The sequence below is a fragment of the Leucoraja erinacea genome, chromosome 11, assembly GCF_028641065.1.
Source record: "Leucoraja erinacea ecotype New England chromosome 11, Leri_hhj_1, whole genome shotgun sequence".
Classification (NCBI taxonomy): domain Eukaryota; kingdom Metazoa; phylum Chordata; class Chondrichthyes; order Rajiformes; family Rajidae; genus Leucoraja; species Leucoraja erinaceus.
The window spans coordinates 21428442-21436967 of record NC_073387.1 but is presented as its reverse complement, the minus strand read 5'-3'; positions in this window follow the sequence as shown (position 1 = coordinate 21436967).

Here is an 8526-nt window from a genome sequence, read left to right as displayed (position 1 = left end):
TCTATTGCATCAAGGGGAAAATATTTGAGAACTCTGCTTTTTGATCTGCATGGACACTGAAGATCATTGAGAAGCAAGTGTATCTATTGTTCCCTTGTCCAAAATAAAGGTCAGTAGCTACCATGTTGAATGAGTTGCTACACATATTGAAACTGAACCACTAAAATAAATCTGAACAAAACATTTTCTCTTCACATGTGCATGAATAATAAATTGCAGGAAGAAGATCTTTATCAAATAATTACTGCAACCATTTTAATTGCGACACAGTGGTAGATATTTCTATTTCTATTTCAGAAGTGACTATATTCTCCATTTTCTTATTGTGTTTAGAGGAGAAATGCAAATGACTCTGTGGTGCTGAAAGCTGATGCTGGAATAATCAAAATTGGCAGAATGCTGAGAAACATCCCTGTCAAGAAAATTTAAAGTGGGCAATGGATATAAGCAAAGGTCTCGTAAAGAGCTGGAAGACATCATGGTTGAATCGTTATTCGTTGCTGCTAAAATAAATCTAAGGTTCACTTATTTCTCATTAGTGAAATGCCAAGAGTGTAACCACAAAGCATGTTTTCTGTATGGACAATAATCTTCAAACTTAGTGAGATAAATGTGCTCCAGCATTCTTAATAAATGCTTCAGAAAAATGAGCATATAGGAGTATAATACCTTGTAATACTGGTTTAACATTTGTTCATGTTATCAGGTACATTGAAGGAAATCGAATAGCAATTATGAAAACTAGCTTATTGTTAGAATTTCTCAGCCTAATTTAAAATGAAATTTTATGATTAAATCGCTCACTCCTTTTGTATTAACAAATTATCTCCGCACAGATGATTTGTGTGCTCAAGAGTAATTGTAAATTAAATGCAGTTGCAAGAAATCTGGAATAAAAGACAAATTATAAAAATAAGAACAGGGTTAGTGTGGATCTCTTTAAAATGGAAGCCTCCCATACGGCATAACACCTATGTATTTACACATGTTTTCAGGACAAAAGCCAAATTTATTTATATATACATAGGACGAATGATTTCTCCTTTACATTGTGAAAATATGTTTTTTAAAAGATGCATTGTTTTTAATAATAATGTAGTAAATCTCAGAAAGAAGTTAATGTTGAAAAATATTTTCACAATGATTTTGTCATGAGCATATTGTGCACTTTGACTATTTTTAATAAACCTTTCCAAGTAAATATTTCAAAGGTTTTCATGTGTTATAATTTGTAACGTACTTGCAATCTGAAATAAAATGTTACTTTTCTTCGCTGGTTCTCCCATTTTGTGTTCCTGTGTGTGTATTGCATTCTCTTAGAAAAAGTGAATATTGCATGTTATGTGCTACTAAGCAAGAGTTTAGAGAAAAACATTCTAACCTCTTTGTAAATCATGCATTGTGTCAAAGGCATTTGAGCTTCTGTAGTTTCTGAGGGAGCAATGAATGCACAAAGCAATTTTAAGCCATAACAAGATTTTCTAGTTACTGATTTTACCAGCACTGGTGGATTTTACAGGTAAAAGGGATTAGTGTAGACCAGGATGATTAAGCACAGAATCCTAAATGATAATTATGTTGTGATATCAAGAAAAACAAAAGCTTTGAAAAATATTTCCGACTGATATAAGCAAAATATTAGTCAAAAAGTGCCTGCATGTTAGATTGTTGTTGCAAGAAAATGTGAATGTCTTCGAAACAAATTAGACTCTGCAAATCATCTAAGAAAGACCTATGAGGAGACACGCATCAGATCATCAGCCCATGGAATCGAGGTTAATAATAATTAGTCAAGTAGCCTTCTTCACAATTCAGTGAGATTGAATGAATGCTATATCTGATCCACAGTTCAGTCAGATTGAGCTAATCCTGTATTTGATCCACTTTTGCACAGTCTGCACATATTTGCCCAAAATCAATCAAATATAGTTTAAAGCATACTAAGTAGCTTAACATCCACATTCTTCTGTGTTCCGAGTAAAGAAATGTATGCTCGTCGCAGTTTCTACATAGTTAGCCATACTTTTTGCAAATGCTTCCCAACTCTTACAAACAACATAGACTGTATGTCATCGAACAAAGAGCATAGAACAATGCAGTTCAGGAACATAGCCTTCGGCCCACAATGTATATGCCGAACATGATGACAAGTTATACTAATTCTTTCTGCTACAGGTGATCCCTAACTCTCCATTTATTGTGTATCCATGTACCTATATAAAAACTTCTTATATGTATACTCTCACCAGCACCCATGAAAAAGCATTCCAGCCACCCACCACTATCTGTATTTGCAGATGTTCTACATCATGTTCAGAAAATAATTGTTTCTTTAGACTTTAACTTTTATGAGATAAATGGAATAGACCATGTGGAAACTCCTGGTAAAATTTATGTCTTTGCAATTTCCATTTGAGGAGCTGGGAGATGCCCACAGTGCTGCAATGATAACAGGGTATAATTACACTGTCATAAACTCACACAAGCAGTTACTATTTTCAACATGGAGATGGATGTTAAAGATGTTAAAGTTATAGAGATATTCTGCACTGAACAAGGGACTTTCATCCCAAGTTTGTCCATGGTCCCCAAGGTACTTTCTTGAACTAGTTCCATTTACCTACATTTGGGCCATATCCCTCTACATCTTTCCTAATGGTGAAGCTGTTCAATTGTTATTTAAATATTATAATTGTATCTGCCTCTGCCACTTCCTCTGGCAGCTTGTTCCATTACTGTCCACCGTCTTTGTGAAAATCGTGGCCTTCAGGTCATGTGTTAATCTTTACCTTGCACCTAAAATCTGTACCCTATATTTTTGGACTTCCTACCCTAGGTAAAAGACTGTGACCATCTATCTTATCTATGCCTCTTGTGTATTTATAAATATAAAGCCCATAAGGTGACCTTTAGCCTTCTTTGATGCATGGAAAACTTGCCAAATAAACTCTTCACTACCATATTCACATGTGTAGCCACTTTCAAGGCACTATGTGCAGTACTTGTACTCCTTATTCTGCTCGCTCACTTACTTTCACCTGGTTCAAATAAACCTACTTTAAATTCCCCAAATTCTTCACTTTGCACTTTTTAAATCCCATCTGCTATTCCTTTGCCCATGTTCCCAGTTCATCAAGCCACTTGTGTAACTTTAGACACTGTCCACCATGCCGCCAATTCTAATGCTCTCTTGCTAATCGTGCCATTGACATTCTCATCCAAATCATGAATGCATATGACAAACCTCACATTGACACATTATTAGTTACAGTCTCCAATTTGATAAACGACCCTCAATTACCCCACTTTAATCCCTTCCATTAATCCAATTATGTTCTAATCGGATAGCTTACCCTGAATCCCATGTAATTTCACCTTCTGGACCAGTCCACCATAGCAGATCTTGTCAAAAGACTTGCTAAAATTCACACGCACAACAAGAATAAAACAATATGAAAACAATAATGTGTCACATTGTTAAATTTCTAACTTGAACATTCCTAGCTCTTGAATGCTAGGCCCTGATGCAGAAAGTAGATCTGAAATGTTCTATTCCTTCCCCACTCCCCACCCTCCCTCCCCACACAGATGTTTATCAATCCACTGAGTCCCCCCAGTAGATTGCTTGTCGCTCTAGATTCCGGCATCTGCAATCTCTTGCATCACCTTCCTCTTGAGCATTCTTGCTTATTGGGAGTAAATGGATTAAGGAAGCTGGTCACCTAAAATATCTCTTAACGGATTCTCAATGCCTCGCATATCTCGTGCTGACAATAGATGTATATTGTATGTCACCTTATATTCATTTCACTGGTCATTTACGCTGCCTAATTGCAGATTGCTATTTGAATTACCTATGCATTATAATTTGATTTAATCCTGATCAAAAAGGGACACCACTATGGATTTTCTTTTTCATTTTCATCATTCTCTACAGTGTCATGGTACTGACTAAGAATCATTTAGGAACATTTAGACAAGGACATAGATAGGATGGGTTTAGAGGGTTGTGGGCCAAACACAGGTAGATGGGATTAGTGTGGATAGGACATGCTGGTCGGTGTGGGCAAATTGCGCTGAAGGGGCTGTTTTCCACATATGACACTATAACACTATGACTGATTCCTTCCTATAGTGTCCATATATTCAAGCCGTGGTCTCCCCCATCAACAACTTGGAAGCATAAAGTCCATAATGCTCTTGTAACAATGTTACTGCTGACCTAGCTAAGGTTTACCTGTAAAATAAATTCAATGTTTTGATTCAGCAGATTATACCTTTATATCTTTGGTGAATGAACTAACTTCACGTGGTTAGTTTGTTATTAACTGATGTGAGAAAATCATCTTAATGCTGCATTGACAAGATAAATTCTGAATTTAGTTTTGAAATTTGATTCTCAATTTATTTTCATTTCTAATCTCTTATAAAAATAAACCACCTTAAATAGAAGTTATCATTAGTGTTATCATTTGTCTCAAATTGCAAAGAAACTTTTATAATGAATAGCTTTCACCCCATGAGCAATTACAATGCAAAATTTTATAAGGAAATGAAAATTGAAAAAAAACTAGCAGATACTGGAAATCTAACGTGAAGTAGCAGATGCTGGAAATACAACAAACCCAGCAGCATCTGTAGAGGTCCATAGATGGTGCTTGAAATGTCAAGCAATTTTGCTTTTACTTCGGATTATAAGCAAATCTATTTTGATGATGTGAAGAAGTTGCTGGTGGGATTAAAGCAGACTTTAGCAATCCTTGTTACCCCCCACTCACCCTCATTCCTTCCACCATTTGCTGCCTTGACATCTTCTGGAGTGATGTTTCCATGTGGGGGGGGGGGGGGGGGGGGGGGACTTTGTACTTTTCATCACATTGAATACATGGAGGTTTAATGATTAAGTTACTGGTTGGGAATAGTGGGCTGCTGATTTACATTTGTCAAAAAGGCAGTATTGTCAATGGTGACAATGAAACTTAGATCTTAACACTGCTTTCTCTGAAGAAGTGCCTTGATCCAAAATGTCCCCTGTTGATTCCCTTTTGCACATGCTGTCTGACATACTGTGATGGAGTCACAGAGTTATACAGCATAGAAACAGGCTTTCACCCCAATTTGTCTGTGCCAACAATGATGCCTCATCTACACTTGTCCCACTTGCACACATTTGGCCCATATTCTTCAAACCCTTTCCGATCAGTGTTTCTGTCCAAATGTCTTTTAAATGTTGCTATAGTACCTGCCTCCATTACCCCTTCCGACAGCTTGTTCCATATACCCACCAACTTCTGAGTTCCTCCAGCACTTTCCAGCATATTTGTTAAAAATTCCAGCATCTGCAGTTCCTTGTGTCTCATTCTTAACTGAAATTATTTACATAGATACATAGATACATAGACAATAGGTGCAGGAGTAGACGATTTGGCCCTTCGAGTCAGCACCATTCAATGTAATCATGGCAGATCATCTACAATCTGTACCCCGTTCAGGCCTTCTCCCAACAACCCTTAATTCCCCTAGCCCAAAGAGTTTTCACTAACTCTCTCCGGAATGTTTCCAGTGAATAGGCCTCCACTGCCTTCTGAGGCAGAGAATTCCAGAAATTCACAGCTCTCTGTGTGAAAAGGTTTTTCCTCATCTCAGTTCTAAATGGCCTGCCCCTTATTCTTAAACTGTGGCCCCTGGTTCTGGTCTCCCCTAACATCGGGAACATGTTTTCTGCATCTAGCATGTTCAATCCCTTAATAATTTTATATGTTTCTATAAGATACCCTCTCATCCTTCTAAATTCCAGTAAATACAAGCCCAGTCGCTCCATTCTTCCATCATATGACAGTCCCACCATTCGTGGGAATTAACCTTGTGAACCTACGCCGCACTCCCTCAATGGCAAGAATATCCTTCCTCAAATTAGGAGACCACAACTGCATGCAATACTCCAGGGATGGTCTCACCAGGGCCCTGTACAACTGCAGAAGGTCCTCTTTGTCCCTATACTCAACTACTCTTGTTATGAAGGCAAACATTAGCTTTATTCACTGCCTGTTGTACCTGCATACTTACTTTCAGTGACTGGTGTACAAGGAAAACACAGGCCCCATTGTACTTCCCCTTTTCCTAACCTGACACCATCCAGATAATAATCTGCCTTCCCGTTCTTGCCACCAAAGTGGATAACCTCACATTTATCCACATTATACTGCATCTGCCATGCAAAGGCGCACTTACCCAACCTATCCAAATCACCCTGCATCCTCATGGCATCTTCTTAACAGTTCATACTTCCACCCAGCTTTTGCAAATTTGCTAATGTTACTTCTGATTCTTTCATCTAAATCATTAATGAATATTGTAAATAGCTGGGTCCCAGCACCAAGACTTGCGGCACCCAACTTGTCAATGCCTGCCATTCTTAAAGGGACCCATTAATCCCTACTCCTTGTTTTCTGTCTGCCAAACAAATTTCTATCCATGTCAATACCCTACCCCCGATACCATGTGAACTAATTTTGGCCACTAATCTCCTGTGTGGGACCTTATCAAAGTTTTTATCAAAGTCCAGGTACACTACATCCACTGGCTCTCCCTTGTCCATTTTCCTAGTTACATCCTCAAAAAATTCCAGAAGATTAGTCAAGCATGATTTCCCCTTTGTAAATCCATACCGACTCGGACTGATCCTGTTATTGCTATCCAAATGCGTCTCTAGTACATCTTTGATAATCGACTCCAGCATCTTCCCCACCACTGATGCCAGGCTAACTGGTCTATAATTCCCTGCTTAATCTCTCCTTTCTTGAAAAGTGGGATAAAATTAGCTACCCTCCAATCGACAGGAACTGTTCCAGAATCTATAGTGCATTAGAAAATGATCACCAATGCATCCACGATTTCTAAAGCCACCTCCTTGAGTTTATTTAGCAGCCAGCCACCAAGAAAGTAAATCAGCTCCACCCCCTCAAACACAATTAACCATTCGCAGTAAAATCTGGTATTGTCACTGTTGACGCCTTCCATTTGAAAAAAAATCCAATTGTTCCATAATGTGAACTTTGACATTGATTGTGACATTAGGAATATGAAATGCCACACAGATTGCTAAATTGGTAAATGCTAACTGAACATCATATTCCCCTAGCTAATGAGAAGCAGTGAATGCTTCTCTAGCTTTGACTATAGTGTGGCGTTGCATCCTTAACTGGTCACAGAGCAGAGGGTTTGCTAATCTGTGCAACTCAATGCATCAAAAAAGACAGTGTTGCCATAGGGGTAGCAAAACATTGTATTGATTATGTGTGTTTGAAGAACACGCAGTAATGGAAAATGTGCTCAACTTTTTGCACAATGAATTCAAGATTCCTATCAGGCATTTTCAGAAAGATACATTTTACAAGCTGTAGAGAAAAACTCTCAGCCCCACTCTAATCCCCTGGCTCAGCCAAGTACATTTCAGATCCTTACCCATGGGCTACATTCTCATCTTTAAGCCAGCTCAGGTTCCAACTCAAAGGGATTTCAGTATTCTTTATTCAAGTCTGTACTGCAATATATTCCACTCAGAGCAACCGTTAGTATTTTATGTATCTATTGTGACCAATTCCTTTCGTGTGTCAGGGAATTATCGTTCTTGCTAGTGGCATTCTGGATCAATTGAAACACGAAGAGGAACATCTGAGTTGCATCTATCCTTCAATTAGTCAAGAAATTCTTTGCCTGGATGGTTTAACGTTAAGTCTGCAGACTTTCATCAAAACCATGTATCTTGCTCCTCAGCCCCTTGATATTCTTTCTGCTTCAAATTAATTTCTCCCTTAGCTTCAACTTTCTTTATACCTCATACAACATTTCAGGACAAATAAAATTGAGCCTGGGTGATGTTTGTTTCCATGGGAACTCATTTGCAAATGCTGCCAAGGACTTGTTGCCTAAAGCCTTCAATACTAAAAGGAAACTTTGCTCAATAATGCATTGTTTTGTAGATGTGGTCCATTTTAACCTGTTCTTAACAGGATATAACTCAGAGATTGCAGAAAAGCGATAAACGTCTTCAGTGTGAATGTAAATGGCGAGTTCACTGCAATATATTAAAATCAATTTCATTATTTTACCAAGGCTTTAGCTTGCAAATCTTTCAGCAACATAAAGTAGAAAGAGAAGTTTGTGATTTATTTTTGGTGCCTTCAATACTGAAGATTTAACTGAAGGAAGCGTCAGTTCCATTTCTTTCTTTACAGATGCCGACCGCCCTGTTAAATATTTGCATTTTGTTTTTCTTCTTTTAAATATTTTCCTATTTTAGATTTTGTCCGAATGTAAGTACTTTACATGGCGTGCATGTATTCAAGAGCCTCACAACTAATATTTTACCACGATTCATTAATTGCCTAAGTCTTGCCTGAATATTTTGGCTGTATAGTATTTGAAATTTGAATTCCCTTGCTTTGCAGACCCGAGCTGTTCACTTCATGCTCGTGGTTCCGTTTAAAATTTTATGCATTATATTCTAAGAGGAAGGTGAAGGTT